This window comes from Mustela erminea, chromosome 6, assembly GCF_009829155.1.
Source record: "Mustela erminea isolate mMusErm1 chromosome 6, mMusErm1.Pri, whole genome shotgun sequence".
In the NCBI taxonomy this organism is placed as follows: domain Eukaryota; kingdom Metazoa; phylum Chordata; class Mammalia; order Carnivora; family Mustelidae; genus Mustela; species Mustela erminea.
The window spans coordinates 129896805-129917735 of NC_045619.1; the positions used below are offsets into that span (position 1 = coordinate 129896805).

Below are 20931 nucleotides of genomic sequence, written 5' to 3' on the forward strand. Positions count from 1 at the left end.
GGGTCAACTCAAACTCAATGACTGATAAGGTGGTAAGAGCCTAACAAGCTTCTCTCATCACAGTAAAGTGGTATACTGAAGAACGCAGCCAGTCTGGCCCCTATGGTATTACAACTTTAAATGAAAAAGTGGCAGTTATCCCTTTAGGGAAATTTTACCCTCCAATCTGCTTAAACCAAAGTCGCTGGCTCATTGAGGCGCCTGATTCAGAGAGGATCCCATAAATGCCTAGGCCTGGTTCACTAATGAATGATTCAATTACACTGAAACACTATGGTGCTCTGTGGCCTACTATGCTGTTCAATTTCAAGGCCAGCTACGTAGAGCTGAAAATGGGTGTGGCTGCTTTGCTCTGTGGGCAGAACTCAAGGATATTCTCATAGATGTGAGCAATATTCCTCTTCACAAACCTTCTTATATTTTTACTTACTCTGGGTCTGTTACCAATGACCTAGCTGTTTGGTCTACCACTTGGAAAACTACAGACTGACATTAAAAACTAGCCATAGGGGCGCCTGGGTGGCTCAGTGGGTTAAAGCCTTCGGCTCGGGTCATGGTCCCAGGGTCTTGGGATCGAGCCCCACATCGGGCTCTCTGCTCGGCAGGGAGCCTGATTCCTCCCCTCTCTCTCTGCCTGCCTCTCTGCCTACCTGTGACCTCTGTCTATCAAATAAATAAATAAATAAATAAAATCTTAAAAAAAACCTAGCCATAAACTGTGGGGACATAGTGCAGTTGCTGATCAGATCATCTAAGTCACAAATACAGAAGCCTGTGGTAAAGGACCATTGTCTGATGAGATCAAATGGTATGAAGCTGCTGATCAGGCCTGTACTGCCCAGACTGCCATTACTGCTGCAGGATCTATCAACACATGAAGCACTGCAGAACAGAGTGAAGATATTCCTGATGCAGAGGAACTACTACATCCCACACCTGTAATTCCCAGAAGACCCATTTACCTCAATGACCGAGGCCACATCTCTTGCTACAGACAAACTGGTTACATCAGATCTCTGATCCCCCTCTTCAGGCTATTAGAGTTGCCTTACCATTGATAACACTTTCTCAGATACGATACGGCTATTCCAGTCCAATCAGCTGACTCCAGTCACACCAGTTATCCTCAAAGCTAATCACTGCCATGTTTTTCACTTTCCAAACCATCTGCAGTCTGATAATATGTTTTTATTCTAGAAGTCACTAACAATGGGCTATTAGTCAAGGTATTTGATGGCCTTCCACACTCCCTACCATCTACAGACGTCTTTTGTATTCCTGAGTGCTGTAACAACCTCCTCAAAAATCAACTCAAAAACAAGCAATAACTGAACTCAAAAAGGGACAAAGGATTTGGTTAGGTATTTGTCCAAAGAAGATATACAAATGGCCAGTGTGTACATGAAAAGATGCTCAACATCACTAAATCATCAAGGAAATGCAAATCAAAACCACAAGGAGATGGGGTGACTGGGTGGCTCAGTCAGGTAATCCTCTTTTTATTTTGGCCCAGATCACGCTCTCAGAGTTGTGAGACAGAGCCCCACATCAGGCTCCATGCTGGGTCTAGAACCTGTCCTCCCTCAGCCTCTCCCCCTAGTCTCTTTCATCCCCCCACCTCCCCACCCCCCAATACCACTGTCTAAAACACACACACACACGCACACGCGCCCGCGCGAACAAAAAAACCCACAATGAGATATCATACTCATCAGGATGGCTACTGTTTGCCAAGAATAAACAGAAAATAACAAATGTTGACAAGGATATGGAGAAACTGGAACACTTGCACATTGCTGGTGGGAATGTAAAATAGTACAGCTTCTGTGGAAAATAGCATAGTGGTTCCTCAAAAAACTAAAAATAAATTATACAACTCAGCAATTCCACTGCTGGGAATATACCCAAAGAACTGAAAACAAGGTCTCTAAGAGGTATCTACACACTTGTGTCTATAATGGCATTATTCTCAAAAGGCAAAAGGCAGAAATAACCCAAGTGCCTCTGATGGAAGAATGAGTAAAACAGTGTGGTATATACACACTATGGAGTATTATTCAGCCTTAAAAAGTTAAGAAATTCTGACACATGAAAGAATCTTGAGAACATTATGCCAAGTGAAATAAGCCAGTCACAAAGGACAAATATTACATGATTACAATTATATGAAGCACCTGGCATAGTCAAATTCATAAAACAAAGTAGGATTATGGTTGCGAGTCTGGAGGGAGAGGGCAATGGGAGGTACTGTTTAACAGATACAGACTTTCAATTTTGCAAGATGAAAAGAATTCTGAAAACTGGTTATACAGACTTTGAATGTACTTAACACTACAGAGCCTAACACTTAAAAATGGTTAAGATTGGGGGAAGGGGCATGTGTACTTGGCTGGCCTCAGTTGGTAGAGCTTGCGACTCTTGATCTTACAGTTATGAGTTCGAGTTCCGTGTTGTGTGCAGAGATTACTTAAAAAATAAAATCTTAAAAAAATTGGTTAAAATGGGAAATTTTATGTCCTATGTATTTTACAATTAAAAAAAACTAATCAACTCAGACCGATTTCTGACTATACCTCCTTAGTTCTTCCTGGTTCACACAGATCAAACAGCATTTTGGTCACTGGAAATGGATGTCCCTAGGAAGAGACCATCTCCTCCTCTTTGCCACTTGCGATCTGTCCTGACCATTCCCAAACATGATGCTTCTTTCTTTCCTCTAATGGAAACCCCAAGCTGGCCTGACTGGTACATCCTCTGAATGTCAGCCTAGATAAAAGAAGGTCTTGGGAATTCTAACTTCATCCTGGTTCATCCACCTGAATTTTCTTGTTGGATTTCTGCGGTCTTAGATAATAAAGATAATGACCATTCAGTTAAGAAAATATACTCCTCACCAAGTCCCTTTTAATGAATCGTGTGGTCCAAAACAAGAGACATAATGGGGTCTCTGTAAGTGTAATAAAAATGCCCTTGTCCTTCTTCCATTGCAGACAAAAGGACTGGGTAAGAGTCAGGGATGACTGGGGAAAAGAGAGAAGTTAGCTACTGGTATGGGACACTCATTTTGTGAAGTGGAAAAACTCAGATACCTGTGGATTAAACACTTCAGACCTCACGAAGTAAGAAAGAGGGACATTAGTGATCTCTGTCTTTGAAAATCACCCCTGGAGCTTTTCTCACAAAGGAAAATTCCCTGATGTAATTCTCCCACACACTGCAAGTGCGATAAATTGAACCGACTGCTGAGTCTGCCATACCCTGCTGTGCAGCTCTGGTCACAACAGGATCACCATTCCCTTTAACCTCAAGGAAAAGTCTTTAGGAAGCAGCAGAGGGTGATCCTAGTTCCTGCTAGGAAAACACCTGCCCACATCTCCAAGGTGTCTTTCCTACTCCCCACCCCTACTCTTTTCTATAGCTATCATTTAATCATTCCTAAGACCAGATAAATGCTACCTGGTTGATGGCACAGATAAACGGGGAAGATTGGATTGCTTGCCTTCAAGTAATTCTTCCAAAAACAATCATTAGACTCAATTTTTTGTACTGAACTGTGGCCTGTAAGACCTACCAGCTCTTCAGGAGGCAACCCTGGAGAAACTCTCAGCCCGTACTCCTTCACTCCCATCTTATCTTGGGAAAAGGGGACAACTGTAAACACCACATTTGGCACCTTGGAGGTGGTCATAAGAGACCTTCAAGTGTTTAAGCACCACAAGGAGATCATGTAGTCTGCAGACAACTGCTCTTTCCAAAGTAAGGCTATTCTGCTTTTTCCATGCCAGTAGGGCTCTCACAAACATGGAGAACATTCCTAAAACCTGCCGGACTTTCTGCAAGAGGTGTGGTGAGCACCAACCACACAAAGTGACACCATACGAGAAAGCAAAGATTCTCTTTATGCCCAGGGAAAGCAGCATTATGACAGGAAGCAGCATGGCTGGGCTGTGGTGGGCATTACTAAGCCAGTTTTCTGGAAAAATGCTAAAAACTACAAAGATTATGTTGAGGCTTGAATGCGTGTTGAGCCCAAGTGCAGATGCAAGAGAATGCTGGCTATTAAGAGATGCAAGCACTCTGAACTGGGAGAAGATAAGAAGAGAAAGGGCCAAGTGATCTACTTCTAAGCTTCATATTAGTTATATTATGAAGACAAAAAAACCCTTGAGCCTATGTTCAAGAAGGAAAGTAAGGCTATTCTTAATTACTGGGGCGGGTGGGGGGGTCGGGGGCCCGCTGGGGTGTGCACATTGTACCTCTCTTGAGGATAACTGACTTGTTAATTATGTGCAGTCTGAGGCAGTTATCCCTAAAATGGCAGCCATCAAATTAGAAAAAGTGGTTTAAAATTTGTCCCTGATTTCAGCTGAGGAGATCAGTGGTATCACCTCAGCCCTGGGGCCATTCAGGTCTGTCTCAACTCACTAATCACTATTATTACGGATGACAGAATTGCCCTAGACTTCCACTTTGCAGGCAAAGGCCAAATCCAGTTTGGCCTTTGGCAAAGCCACTTCAGGCAGACCCTGAAGGTTAATGGCACTTGTTCAGCTTCTTGGGTCTAAGACACTATGGAGCACAGCTGACGTCAATGTTGCAGTTTGGCCTCATCCTGCTACCCTGTTGATAGTATGTAACCTTAATTAAATGTCTTATGAAATAAACTGAATGGCTCTGGTCCCAGCCTTTGTCAGACAAATTAATTAGAGGGACCAATGAAGAGCATCATCATGGGAAATTCTACCAGAAGTCAAGCAATGTATAGAAATTAGGGACAAAAATTGTTGAAGGCAAATTATCCATTTTCCTTAATATTTATATATCTTGTAAGTGGAGCCATTGCCTCTTTTTGTTCCATAATATATTAAGTATATATAGCAAACAGCCATGAAGGATAAAAATGTCTCCCTCGGGAGTGACAGGCAGGTTCATTTACTATCTAGTACAATAAAGATGACATCCCCCTCCAGGATTAACATCAGGCAGGCTACTTCCCATCATAAAAGTTGGGTTCCCTAACCTAGAGGGTTTTTTCCTGTAACACACAATACTGCAATACAGGAGAGGCATCACCACAGGCATCACTCAGCCCTCTTCACATCTCTATATGGAGCCTGGGCTTGGAAAACTAACACACATACCAACAATGGCTCTTGCTAATTTCATAAATAATAAAGTCCTTGGTCTATGACCCAGAAGTCTTTTATCTTCTACCACCATCTATGAAACTAAAGCAGGCTAAATTGCTAGCTTGCACAGATGGCAAATTCTCAGACCCTTCACAGTTCTTAAAAAAAAAGCAAACCCATTTTTATAGTGAAACAGTTTATAGTCAAGCCGGTACCCTGGCTTCAGTAGTTCTGAAGATTATCTGGTTACATGTTACAAATTGAATTTAAAAAGCTACATTTTGGGGGCACCTGGGTGGCTCAGTGGGTTAAAGCCTCTGCCTTCAGCTCAGGTCATGATCTCAGGGTCCTGGGATGGAGCCCCACATCGGGCTCTCTGCTCAGCAGGGAGCCTGCTTCCTCCTCTCTCTGCCTGCCTCTTTCTGCCTGCCAGTGATCTCAGTCAAATAAATAAATAAAATCTTAAAAATAAAATAAAATCTTTAAAAAAAAAGATACATTTTTTTAATCGCCTCTACTTATCTTTTAAATTATTTCTTTTCCTCTACTTATCTTTTAAATTCTTTCTTTTTCTGCGGTTGGGTGGCTCAGGTGGTTAAGCGTCTGACTCTTCGTTGCAGCTCAGGCCATGACCTCAGGGATGGTGAGATCAAGCCCCACACTGGGCTTGGCACTCATCCAGGAGTATGCTTGAAGATTCTCTCCCTCTGCTGCTCCCCCCACTCACACATGCACATGCTCCTTCTCTCTCCAAAATAAATAAATAAATCTTTTAAAAAATAAATAAACTGTTTCCTTTTCTAATAGCAGAAGTTTAATTAGTATAAATTTTAGCTAAATTCTGACTGACCTGGAATTAAGTCTGGGGATTCATAATTCCACAGAAAATACTGAGATTTCACTGAAGGGTAAAAAGAAAACATGGACCAACACTCACCTTGGTTTGTTCTTAACTCCCTAGACACTCATTTCTGTGTCCTTTGGGAGGTCACCTTACAGATGCAATGCCTCCATACTGCACCCTAGGTTCTCTCCAAATTATAACCTCTCCTTGGCAAACTCATTCACATTCAAGTTTAAATTGCCACTTATAAACACATAAACCTTATCCTATACCTCTCCTTTGAGCTGCAGAATTGTACCCAAAAAAAGTGTAATTGGGCACCTGATGGCTCAACCAGTTGAGCATCCAACTCTTGGTTTTAGCTCAGGTCACGATCCTGGGTCGTGAGTTCAAGTCTCCCATCAGGATTCACGCTCAGCAGAGTCTGCTTAAGATTCTCTTCCTCTGCCCCTCCCCCATCCCCATGTTCTCTCTCTAAAATAAATCTTTTTTTTAAAAAGTGTAACATTCCCATCAGATAACATCAATGGTACCTCAAAATGACAGTACCCAAAATCAGACATAGTCTACCCAACTCTATTTCAATGTTCCTACAACAGTTCTCTATCTAAAGTTACTAAGTCAGACATCTAGCACTTAGTTCATATCCAGTATCACTAAGTATTTATCTGAAGAAAATAAAAACACTAATTCAAAAATATACATGCACTCCCATGTTCACTGCAGCATTGTTTATAATATCCAAGATATGGGAGGGAAAAATCTAAGTCCATCAATGAATGAATGGATAAAGAAGTTGTGGTGTGTGTGCGTACGTATATATATATACACACGTACGCACACACACATATACATACCACCACAATGGTATATTATACAATGGAGTACTTTTCAGTCATAAAAAAAGTATGAAGTACTGTCACTTGCAACAACATGAACGGACCTTGAGGATATTATGCTAAGTGAAATAAGACAAAGACAATACCATATGATCTCACTTTATTCTTGGAATCTAAAAAACAAACAACAAGCCCACAGGTACAGGGAACAGATTAGTATTTGCCAGAGGCAGGGGCTCAGCAAAATGGGTTAAGGGAGTCAAAAGGTACAACTGACAATTATAAAATAAGTTAGTCGTGGGGATGTAATATGCAGCATGTGACTATCATTAATAATACTTTATTGTATATCTGAAAGTTGCTAAGAGTAAATCTTAAACATCTTCATCACAAGAAAATAATTTTTGTTAACTATGTTTGGGGACAGATGTCAACTAGACTTATTGTGGTGATCACTTTGCAATATATGCAAATATTGAATCATTATGTTGCACAGCTGAAACTAATATGTCAATTTTACCTCAATTTAAAAACATACATGTATACAAACCAGAAATGTTTCCTTCTGTCTCCAACACCTTCATCCTAGTCAATCTACAGTATCATCTCTCACCTTAGTTACTGCAAAAGTTTCTAACTGGTCCACTTGCAGTCAATCTATTCTCTTTCCAATCTGTTCTTTATGGTGTAACCATGGTTATCTTTACAAACACAGTAAACTTGAGAAAATAAAATGAAAAACTTTGAAGACATCTCACCTGCTTAAATCCTATTAAAAGAACATCACACGTGGTTCCCAGTCTTCACAGGAAAAAAATTCAAAATGGCTCAAGTCCTTTCCCTATTTCTCTCAAATATCATGGTTAACTCTCCTTAAAATAATCTTTTTTCACCCTCCCTTATACACTGCAGATATATTCAGGACACTATTTCAAATTACTTGAAGCTTTTTTCTGAGTCCACTCCCTCCCCAGTTTCCCAAGTAAGAATTAACAAAAGTCCAAATCACAACCCTTCCTGCAAGGCACAGCCCTCCATATGGCAGGGTGAGTGAATACCGCAGGTAGGAGGAGGGGAACAGACTTGGAACATTTGTGTAACAACAGCATGCATATGCTCGCCAAGCCAAAGTTAGCTTTTTCAGGGAGACTAATTCCTTCTCACACTTGAATTTCCTTACTTTCAGTTTTTTCGTCTTTAGATATCAAAATAAGCAGTTTGATATAAAGGAAATTAGTTTTCAATTATAATATACTGGAGATAAAATTTAAGAGTTACCCTAGTTACCCATGTGATCACCCTGCAGCAATCCCTAGACCTATGAAGCATAGCTGAAAATTACACAAACACACAAAAATGAAATCAGAAAACCTAGGTTTGAACACTGGCTCTTTCAGGTACGAGTGGGATTTCACGCAAGCTTTTTAGCTAAGATTCCATTTTGCTTATATAAAATGGGGATGGGATAACAGAATAATATTGCTTGATACAAAAAAGTACTTTAAAAAACTAACCAAATCGGAATCTTACTTAAAAAAACTAACCAAATCTGAATCTTAGTTATCAAACTATCCAACCTACAACCCTGAAGTTAAGGCAAAGTATGTCTAAAATATTAATGTGAAAAAATGGACATACCACATTGTGTATTAGAACACTGAACCTGGAGTGAACTAAGTGCTAAGTGAACTAAGCCAAACACAGAAAGACAAACACACAGAAGGAGATGGGGTGGGGAGGTGGAGGAAATGGAGAATCTAAAAAGCAGAATGCACAAAAACCAGAGTAGAAGATGGTTACCAGATTCTGGGAGTGGGGGAAATGGGAAGTTACTGGTTAAAGGCTACAAAGTTGCAGCTACACAGAATGAGTGAGCCTAGAGATCTAATGTATAGATGATGACAACAGTTAATAACACAATATAAACACTAAAAATTTACAAAGAGTAAATTTCAAGCGCTCTCATAATACACAATAGGTAACTATGAGAAGAAGTTAATTAACTTGACTGTAGTAATCATTGCACTATGTAGATGTACATCAAATCATGTTGTACGCCTTAAATATACACAATTTTTATTTTAAAAAATAAAAAAAGAAAGATGATGAATGTGAATTATGTTCAAATCTCCAGTTTTGCCACTAGCAATGGTAGGATTTTACAGTACTCCTCAGATCAGTCTAATGAGCTTACAATTCTAGAAGTTCAAAACTCAGTGATCCGAAGGTAGTAGATAAGCCCTAAAGACTAAAACTGACTTGAAAGTAGATGTTACAGATGTGGCTATCAGTAGAACAAACTAGAGAAAAACCAGAAACCCAAAGAAAAGTTCTGATAAATGAAGATCATGTTTGATGATTCAGCACCTAAAGGAGTATCCAGTCAAAACAGAATGTACATGGAGATAAATTTGGAAGCAAAAGATAGAATAAACATGTTCAGAGGATCATCTATTAAGGGAAAAGTAAACTCCTGAAGACCTTATATATAATTCAAAGCTCAAAAAAATCAAGGAATTAAGTTCAACATAAGCAAATGACAATAAAACAGTTTAACAATTTCCTTGTCCAGTTTTGAAATTATGCAATGGTTTATAAAATTTTTAATTTTTTTAAAAGATTTTATTTATTTATCTGAGAGAGAGCAAGGGAGCAGGAGGAGAGGAAGTAGCAGGTGGAGAAGCAGGCTCTGCACTGAGCAGGGAGCCTGATACAGGGCTTGATCCCTGAACTCTGGGATGATGACCTGAGTTGAAGGCAGATGCCCAACTACCTGAGCCACACAAGCACCCCTGTAAAAATTGTTTTAATTTGAAGAAAGTCTTCACAGTTTAAAAATAATTTTAATTTTATGAATATTTTATGTTGCATTTTTAGCACACAAAATCAAATTGTACAATGGGCCAGGAACAAGATATAGTTGCGACAGTTGACTACAAAGCAAGTAAAACCTTTGAATTTGAATATAAGAGGCATAATCTAGAGCTAAGATAACACAAACAGAAAACTCTTTTGACAGACTCAATACAAGTACAAATAATATCAAGAGTTGTGAGAGAAACATGACAATGTGGAACATAAGATAATCAAGAGAAATGATCAGAACATTCTAAAAAACCATAACAAACTCTCCCCAATCAGTTATAAATAAGGGAAGACATAAGGAAACAGTGAAATGGGAGTTTGAAAAATTAACCTGGAAAAAAAAAAACCTATGTGGCCTTCCAAGCCAAGTATAACACACACCCACTTGCTCACAACCAGACATTTCTCTCATTCCCCCAACCCCATCCAAAGAAGTATTGGTACCTAATCTTCCAAACAGATCTGCAACATCAATGACTCAAAAAAAAAAAAAAACCCCAAGAGGTCTTTTATCGTTTCTCAGTATATACAGAAGGGCAAAACGGAAAGAATGACCAATGTAAGGTTAAAAAAAAAAATGAGAAAGGGGGAGAAGTGACCTGCCCATTGAGGTTTATTATAAAGCCATAGTGAGTAAGACTATGGACAAATTCAACAGAAGAAGTGAACTCAGAAATAAGCTCATACTTAACTAGGAAACTTGGTACCGTACAGTGATGACATAATAGGAAAGAATACATTATTCAAATGGGGCAACTAGTTTCCATATAGCAAGAAACACTAAAAACTGGATCCCTACTCACACTAAAGGAAAAAAAATCAATTCCAGATCCATTAAATGAAAATGCAAACAAGCAGCATATTTATATTTGAAATATTATACATAATATGAATGAATCACTATGAATGAACTATACATGAAGTACAGATACATCTTAGAAACATAATGCTTAATTTTTTTTTATTTTTTTATTTTTTTTTTTAAAGATTTTATTTATTTATTTGACAGAGAAAGATCACAAGTAGGCAGAGAGGCCAAGTAGGCAGAGAGGCAGGCAGAGAGAGAGGAGGAAGCGGGCACCCCGCTGAGCAGAGAGCCCGATGTGGGACTCGATCCCAGGACCCTGAGATCATGACCTGAGCTGAAGGCAGAGGCTTTAACCCACTGAGCCACCCAGGCGCCCCCCATAATGCTTAATTTTTAAAAAGCAAGCAATATTAGACTACATCTAGCATGAACCAATGTTTACTAAACCCAAACATAAAATTAAATAATTGTCTAGGAACACATATTTATGTGATAAACTTTTCTGAAGGGCAAGGAAATTGGGAGTATGGATTAAAGCACACAGGTAGAAGAAACAGAACTGATCATTTTCTAGTTAACTTTGGTGGTGGATTCACAGGTGTTTGTTTTATTATTACAAATGTTGTAACATGCATTCCATTTATTCTTTTGACTGTATTAAGTATAATTTTTCAAAAGTCTTTAATCACACACAAAGTACTAAATAAGAGCACAGAGAAAAAGATGATTAATATTCTTCAAGCAGCATCACGGAACTCCATAAAAGAAACCTCATTTTGGCCAGCCATATTTGGCAGACGAAAAAGAAGAAAGGAGGATGGGGGACAGAGGAAAATCCAAGTGGAGGAAACAGCATAAGCAAAGGCAAAGAGACATGAAAATACAATACCTGGTTAGACGTATGAGAAAATTTTTAACAGCATGAATAAAAATAAGTTAAATCTGTTCTGATTAAAAGTTAACAAGGGAATACTAAAGAAATTAGAAAATCAAATCTGGCCATTTCTTTTTAAAGGGTCAAACAGGCCCTTTATAATATAAGCAGATCAGGAATTGAATGGGCAAAGTAAATTTTGTGGAAAGCAAAGGTTCTAATTAAAATATTCCAGAAGTGAGTATATTTAGAAAGGAAAACATTAATTTTTTAAAAACAAATGTTGAAATAAGACAAATTTTGTAAGTACACAAGGTTTTTAAATAATACTTTAAGATATGATTATTTTAAACTATTACTTTTTTTTTTAGAATTTTATTTATTTATTTGACAGAGAGAGATCACAAGTAGGCAGAGAGGCAGGCAGAGAGAGAGGAAGGGAAGCAGGCCCCTGCTGAGCAGAGAGCCCGATGTGGGACTCGATCCTAGGACCCTGAGATCATGACCTGAGCCGAAGGCAGTGGCTTAACCCACTGAGCCACCCAGGCGCCCCTATTTTAAACTATTATATTGAAACAAGTTGTTTTAATTAAGTTCTCTATCCTTCCCCTTACCAAATCGGGGGGGGGGGGGGGACGGATAGAAAAACATGTTTTATAGATCCTCAAAAAAAAAAAAAAACTAATTATCAAAAGACAGAAAGCTACCGCAGAAAAGTACAACACAGCAAAACTACTTAACATTTCACATATTTTCTACAGTATCATGTTGGAAGGTCTACTATCCTCACAATGGCCACTGCCAATACAGGGAGGGCATTATACATTTCAAGTAAAGAACCTCGTATATAAGTAAAGGCATGATAAATGTTTGCTGAAAGAATAACTACAGAATGAAAATCGAAACACTTTTGCCCTGAATAGAAAAGGGAGAGGAGTATAAAAGGGATAGAAAAAGTGTAAAAGAGTCCTGAGACAAGCCACACAGAGAAAGCCTTCAGCCAAGAAAGAAACAATCTTTGTTTGTTACTGCTATTTGGACCAGACTCTGGAAATGGCCCTATGCCCAAAATTCTGTGTTACAGAGCTTTGTTCAATAAGCTTGAAACAAGGTCTCAATCAACTGCAAAGTTAACTTGATTCAGAATGACCTATATATACACACTATAAAATAGAGCTATTTAGAAAAGATGAGCTGCAAAATAAGACTCTGGTACAAAAACATAATCTAAAACACTTGGATCAAAATTATCCTGAAATATTTTATCCTGGGAAAAACTGGATTTGTCACTAACACTTTGGCCCATATCCAATTTTTCAGTACCACCCAATGACATTTTTCTGTCTCCTCTCCTCCTGCTTAAGAAAGTAAGACACAATGCAGAACACTACACATGGTGACTGATTATACATCTACCTCAAAAAAGAATTTTTTGTGCTTAATTTACTGATGACCATTTTTGATCCAAATTAGGATCTGTGACAAATATGAACTTTTAAGAGAACATCAGATCACAGTTTATCTTCCAAATACCAGGTCATGAATTTGTACTTATTCCCCTACCTACCACTCCTTACTAAAAATTAACTTTTTTTTTTTTTTTACTATTTCGTAAGTGCCTCTCCCTTCTTAAAAAGATAATATATGTATTTAAAATTCTGCAGAAATATCACGCATTATAGTCTAACAACTAAGAGCACAAGCTCAAGAACCTGACTGCATTGATTTAAAAGTAGACTCTACATTTACTAGCTGTGTGACCTAGAGAAAGTGAGTTAAACTCTCCATGCCCTCAGTTTCTTACTGTACAAATGAGATACAAAAATAAAAAAATTTACCAACCTCACACAATTATTGTGAGGATGAAATGAGTTATTATACATAAAGGATGTTCAGCACTGTCTAGCATACAGAAAGAACTAAATGTTAGGTTTTATTGTTATTTTTATTACTCTGCTCCCCAATCCATATGCATGCATTTAACTGAGTTTACTAGACCTTAAACCAGTTAAAGCCTAAAGCTAAAAATAAACACAACTTTTGGGACGCCTGGGTGGCTCAGCTAGTTAAGTGTCTGCCTTCGGATCAGGTCATGATCCCAGGGTCCTGAGATCAAACCCTGCACTGGGCTCCCTGCTCAGTGGAGAGCCTCCTGCTCCCTCTCCGTCTGCTACTCCCACTACTTGGGCTCTCATACTCTTTTAAATAAATAAATAAAAACTAAAAAAAAAAAATACAGATCTTATAATCAATCTTAGAAATTTAACTAGGGACGCCTGGGTGGCTCAGTTGGTTAAGCAGCTGCCTTCGGCTCAGGTCATGATCCCAGCGTCCTGGGATCGAGTCCCACATCAGGCTCCTTGCTTGGCAGGGAGCCTGCTTCTCCCTCTGCCTCTGCCTGCCATTCTGTCTGCCTGTGCTGTCTCTCCCCACCCCCCGATAAATAAATAAAATCTTAAAAAAAAAAAAAAAAAGAAAGAAAGAAATTAAAAACTATTACTGAGTTCATTTAAGATGTCTAGCCACATTAAACATATAACGAGTGGAAATTAGTATTACCAGAAAAAAAGAATCAAATCCAACACTTTGAAAAGATTTGAATTATACTCAGTTGTAGCCCTTTCTGAGCCTACTTACTTCTTTCATATTCATCATAAAGGTATTTGTGGTACTGTAATTCTTACAAGTAACATCCACATTTGGGGATATTTACAGAGAGAAGATATTTGAAGGTACAAACTCATACTTCAGATTAAATTTAGAGGACTGACGATACATTCATGGCTCTCCCTTCTGAGACTTCCACCAAAATCAATGCCAAAAAATTAATTTATATATAATTAAAATAAATATTTTGCATAAGTAATTCATAAAATATACATTTTTTCCTCCCTATAACAACAAGGGGAAATAATAGGAGAAAAATCAATGGATAAGAACTACCAATAAATCCTTGGATATCAGAAAGCAAATGGAGTCAAGGTACTGATCAGAACAGAGAGAAGAAGGGGAACCAGGGTAGCTCAGTCGTTTGGGCATCCAAATCTTGATTCTGATCCAGGTCATGACCTCAGGGTCATGGGATCCAGCCCTGAGTCTGGCTCTGGCTGGATGTGGAGGCTGCTTAAGATTCCCTCTGCCCCTCCCTGCTCATATGCACACACATTCTCTCTTTAAAAGAAAAAAGAAAAAAGGAACAGAGAGAAGCAGCTAGAACTCAAAACGCATGTAGACAGCAAGACAATATATCCTAAAAGAAAAAAATAATAACCCTCAAGAGGCTCAGAATTTGTTAAGTGACAGGTTCTACAGACTACAAAAGTTAGGAACAGAATCAAAACCACAATGAGATACCACTTGACACCCACTAGAATGGCTATACCGGGTTTATGAGGATGCACAGAAAGTGACACTCTCACATTGCTGGTGAAAATGTAAAATGCTATAACCACTTTGGAAAAACAATTGCGAGCTCCTTGAATGGTTAAACACAAAGTTACGTTTGAAGCTGCAATTCTACTCCTAGGTATATAACCAATACATCTGAAAACCTATATCCACACAGTAACTTGTAAACAAATATGCAGGTGCCAGTGGAAAAAATCCAAAAGTCCATTAACTGATAAGTGGATAAATAAAATGTTATATGTCCACAGAACAGACTATTCAGCAATAACAAAGAATAAGTACTAATACATGCTAAAACATGAATGAATCTTGAAAACATGCTACATCAAAGAGGTCATCACCAAGAACGACACATAGCATGACTCCATTTATATGAAATATCCAAAATAAGCAAATCTACAATCTACAGAGATAAAAAGTAGATTACTAGTTGCTTAGGGCTGGGTAGAAAGAGGATACACAGATTGGGAAGCAGTAGCTAAGGAGTACCAAGGGTTTCTTTCTGGAGTAATTACAGTGTTCCAAAATAGCTTGTGCTGATAGATGCATACCTCTATGAATATATCAAAAGCCACCCAACTGTACATTTTAAATGGGTGAATTATACAGTATATGAATTATATCTCAATTGAACTGCCTTTTTTTTTTTAAGATTTTATTCATTTATTTGACAGACAGAGATCAGAAGTAGGCAGAGAGGCAGACAGAGAAGGCAGGGGAAGCAGACTCCCCACTGAGCAGAGAGCCCGATGCGGGGCTTGATCCCAGGACCCTGAGATCATGACCTGAGCCGAAGGCAGAGGCTTAACCCACTGAGCCACCCAGGCGCTCCAACTGAACTGCTTTTAAAAGTAAAGAATGGGGAGCCTGAAGGGCTCAGTTAGTCAAGTATCTGACTTCAGCCTGGGTCATGATCTCCCTGTCCCTCTCTCTTCTCTGCCCCACCCCACACTGGTGTGCTCTCTAACAGATAAATAAAATCTAAAATAAATGAATGAATAAATAAAAAAGAGGAACAAAGCTAAAAGCTGGATAACAGAGTCCGTGTCTATACACTAAGTAGTGGACTTTCCCCCCTTTCCACTCACCATGCTCTCAAAATGCCAGCATTCCCTCATGAATGCAACTCTCATAAAAAATTAGAAAATTTGGGGCAGGAGGTGGGGGGAAAAAAAATAGAAAATTCTCCGAAACAGAAGTATAATGGCACAAGAACAGACTCCTACATACTGAAAATCTGCTATGCCCCTGCTTAAAACCCAGTCACCCATCAAGTGAGAATCTGTCAGAGTTTCTACTTAAGCATTTCAGTTCTTCATTCTTAAATAGAAACAGCCAAGGATCTCTACATTATTTGAGTCCATATTTCATAAAGGGGAGGCAAAAACTTAAAAAAAAAAAAAAAAAGATTTTTCAGAGATCAGAAAAATACTTCAAAACAAGGATTTAGGGGCGCCTGGGTGGCTCAGTGGGTTAAGCCTCTGCCTTCGGTTCAGGTCATGATCTCAGGGTTCTGGGATCAAGCCCTACATTGGGCTCTCTGCTCAACGGGGGGCCTGCTTCTCCCTCTGCCTCTGCCTGCCTCTCTGTCTGCTTGTGATCTCTATCAAATAAATAAATAAAATCTTAAAAAAAAAAAACCAAGGATTTATATTATATGCAGGAGAATTCAACATAATCCATTACTAAGAATTTAACTTTTGAAAAAAGAACAAGAAAACTCTTAAAAATTAAAAAGAATAGTAAAAACTAAAATAAATAAGGGGTACCTAGGTGGCTCCGTGGGTTAAGCTGCTGCCTTCAGCTCAGGTCATGATCCCAGGGTCCTGGGATCAAGCCCCACATTGGGCTTTTTGCTCAGCAGGGAGCCTGCTCTCCTTCCTCTCTCTGCCTGCCTCTCTGCCTGCTTTTGATCTCTGTCAAATAAATAAATAAAATTTTTTAAAAATAATAATAATAATAATAAGAGATAAAGTGGAGGGGCGCCTGGGTGGCTTAGTGGGTTAAAGCCTCTGCTTTAGGCTCAGGTCATGATCCCAGCATCCTGGGACTGAGCCCCACATCGGGTTCTCTGCTCAGCAGGGAGCCTGCTTCCTCCTCTCTCTCTCTCTGCCTGCCTCTCTGAGTACTTGTTATCTCTGTCTGTCAAATAAATAAATTTTTTTAAAAAATAGATATAGTGGAATTTATAGTTAAGTCTCCCAAAGAGATGGAAACTAAAAAGGAAAATAGCACTAAAGTATTAACACAAAAGGTCTAATATCTGAATAGAACATCTAGAAAAAAGGATCGGAGAATATAATGGAAAAGAAATTATTAAATAACACTGTATCCCAAAAATATAGTAGCATCTCTCCAAGTGCCAGCGCAACGTACACATCTTCCTCAACTGACAATGGGGTTATATCCTATTGAACCTATAAGCTGAAAATACTGTAAATCAAAAGTGTGTTTTATTCAAACAAAAGACCTCATGTATTACTGAACCAACCTATTAGTGCAGAAGCCTAGAAACAGGGAAAAAAAAAAAATTCCCTTCCCAATAACCTAACGAACATTATAGCTTCACCTAGCCAAACTTAAACCTTCTCAGAACACCTGTATTAGCCTACATTTCATACAAAGCCATTTTATATCAAAGTCTTAAATATTTCATGTAATTTACTGAATACTCTATTGAAAGTAAAAGACAGAATGGCTTCATGGGTACATAATGGTCTTAAGTGTATCAAAGTTGTTTACCTTCCTGACAGAGCTGAGATGCCTGCTGCCCAGCATCACAGAAGAATATCGTACATCATATTACTAGACCAGGAAATGATCAAAATTCGAAGTACAGTTTCTACTGAATGCATATCATTCTTACACTGTCATAAAGTCAAAAAATCTTAAGTCAACTGTCATAAGTAGGGGACCATATCTATTTTTAAAGACCAGTATCAAGTTATATATAGCCCTATGAAATTTCAAAATATCACAGCTAAAGACAAATATTCCAAAGGTTTCCAGAGAGAAAAAGGCAAGTTACACACAGAAGATCTAAAATCAGAGACATAGGGCACCTGGGTGGCTCAGTGAGCTGAGTGTCCAACTCTTGGTTTTGGTCAGGTCATGATCTCATGGGCCATGATGGGATAGAGCCTTAACACTGGGCTCCACACTCAGCCAAGGAGTCTGCTTAAAGATTCTCTCCCTCTGTCCCTCCCCCTGCTCTCTCTTTCTCTCTCAAATAAATAAATAAATCTTTAAAAATAAATAAATAAAATAAAATCAGAGACACATCAGAAAGTTCAGTGACAATACTGCAACCTAGCAGAAATGGTCTACTGCCTTTAAAAGTTTGAGAGTAAATAGTCTACAACTAAGAGCAGTATAGTATAGCAATAAAGCAGATTTTTTTTTAAGATTTTATATTTTTAAGTAATCTCTACACCGAATGTGGGGTTCAAACCCACAACCACAAGATTAAGAGTCACACACTCCACCAACTGAGCCAGTGAGGCATCCCAGTGATAAGCAGATTCTAAAACCAGACTGCATGGTTAAATAGCTATATGAACCTAAATAAGTCACATTAACTATTCGTGTATTAGTTTCTTTGTAAGATGGGACTGCTGTGAGGCTGAATTAAGTGGTCGGTGTTCACATGTATAAAAAGCCTGATACACAGCACTCACTACATGAGTGCTCTAGAGAGCAAGAATGGACTTAGAAAGGGGTAATCCAGAACCTGACTTTTCATTATAATCCTTTAGGTAACATCTGAATGGCTTTTAACCACAACTACATATTACTGAAAAGAAGTAGGAAATTGTGAAATGAGCTCAATGGTAACAGCTGGGTACAGAATAATATCTATATACCCTTCGCTCAGATGACACAGAAAATAACACTTACTTTTTTTTTTTTTTTTAAAGAGAACCACCTGACCAGATAATCAGAGTGGGTTCAGATTAAAATTTAAGAAGATAGTGTGTTGGTAAGAGTAAAATACAGTGTTCAATTAGATAAAATGTTTTTAATCTGACTTAACGGATCAGTTTCCTCAACAATGAGACTCACTGAGGTTTTTTTTAGAAAAGCTAAATTAAAAGCACTTTAAATTCAAAAAATTCAAAAATAATAGGAAAACAGAAGTGACAGGATTTACATCTTATTAAAACTCATTAATACTTGGGACACCTGGGTGATTCAGTTGGTTAAGCGGCTGCCTTCGGCTCAGGTCATTGATTCCACGGTTCTGGGATGGAGTCCCCCATCTGGCCCCTTGCTGGGCAGGGAGCCTGCTTCTCCCACTGCCCCTCCCCCAACTTGTGCTCGCTCGTTCTCTCTCTCTCTCTCTGACAAATGGATAAATAAAATTTAAAAAAAAAAATTTTTTTTAAACTCATTAATACCTTGCTAATACAAAGAATGGCAACTGGGGCAATATGGCAGATTAGATAACCTGAAAACTCTCCCACTACAAACGATCTAAATATCCTTAAGAGACCACGACAGCATCTTTTAAAAATTGATAGGAAAAAAAAAAATCATAGCCCAATGCTAAAGAGAGTAAAGAAAATCCTAGAAGGGGAAGAAGGAAGGACTAAAACCCAGAGCCGAAACATGAAAGAAGCTACTCTATAGAGACTTGCTAGCTTCTAAAAAGGGGGCTAGGACTTTTATGCCAAATGGGAACAAAATGTAAGTTTTGTTTGTTCAGTTTGCTGAAGGTGGGAAGGCAGCACTCACATGGCAAAGGGAAGACTTTGCATATATGATTAAGTTAAGGGTCTTGAGCACAAAGATTACCTGAGATTTCTGAGGTGGGCTCCTATAATGAGAAAGGTCTTTAAAAGGGAAAGAGGGAGCCAGGAGAGTTAATGCTGATCAGAGAGTAACTGCCATGTGAAATGACTCAACTGGCCATTTCTGGCTGGAAGATGGAAGAGGCCACCAGCCAAGAAACACAGGGGGTTTCTAAAAGCTGAAAAAGGGTAAGAGAGGGGCACCTGGGTGGCTCAGTGGGTTAAAAAGTCTCTGCCTTCGGCTCAGGTCATGGCCCCAGGGTCCTGGGATCAAGTCCCACGTCGGGCTCTCTGCGAGGCAGGGAGCCTGCTTCCCCGCCCCCACCTGCTTCTCTCTGCCTACTTGTGATCTCTGTCAAATAAATAATAAAAAAAACTTAAAAATAAAAGGATAAGAGAACAGATTCTCCCACTGAATGTCCAGAAGGAACACAGCCTGGTCCACATGTCAATTTTGGCCCAGTGAAACCCATTTCCGACTTCTGACCTCCGTAACTATAAGGATAGTGAAGTTACATGATTTTAAGCCACTAAGTTTGTGGTAATTTATCACAGCAGCTATAGAACGAACACACAAACACACACACACACACACACACACACACACACGCACGTGGGGTGGGGAGGGGCAGCAGTTATCCTAGGAAGTGAAATGTGTTCCTCTGAAGTCTTTAGATTCAAAACTTTAAACAGTCCAGTACTGATGGTATCCCTAACAAAACCAGGAGTGTATCTTCAATTTATCTTATCAACGTATTCCTCTTACACTAGACAGATCTCAAAGATGAGACCTTAAGATGGACTCACAATCAAAATTTATAAAGGTTATAAGGAAATAATTCACCATAACCAAGAAACAAAATACTCATGCACACACATACATACACACACAAAGGACTCTGAAGAATGTTAATCCAAAGAGAATGTTAATCTAGAGAAAGAGGGAAAAAAAACAAAACAGATAACATGAATACAAAGTACAACAAAATAATGACTCATCTGAATACAAATATATCACAAACTACATTAAGTATAAATGCAATGAATGCCCCAGTTAAAAGAAGTATCGCACTATGATTTTTAAAATCCAGTTATACTTAGATGAGACAAGCTTAAAAAAACAAAACAGGAAAAAGCTGAAAGTTTTAAAAAGACAGAAAAGATACATTCTATATGTTAATATGTACTATATTAAGACAAAACAAACTATAATCAAAAAGGATTCCTAGAGACAGTCTTTTCTTCTGTAATAACAATGTTTTATCAAAAATAGTTTTAACTAATTGAAATACTCAATGAAGGTTTTATAATTTACATTTTCCTCTTCAAAAAGAACAAACCAAAAGCATTAGAGGAAGATTACATGCCAAGCTT

General features: G+C 38.5%; 1 protein-coding gene and 1 pseudogene across 10 annotated transcripts in view; one reads left to right on the forward strand and one right to left on the reverse strand.

Annotated features, from left to right (window-relative positions):
• ABI1 (abl interactor 1) overlaps positions 1 to 20931 on the reverse strand; it is a 117852-nt gene that overhangs the window by 33693 nt on the left and 63228 nt on the right. The gene's annotated exons all lie outside the window — the stretch shown is intronic.
• Positions 3791 to 4155, forward strand: LOC116594359 (annotated as a pseudogene).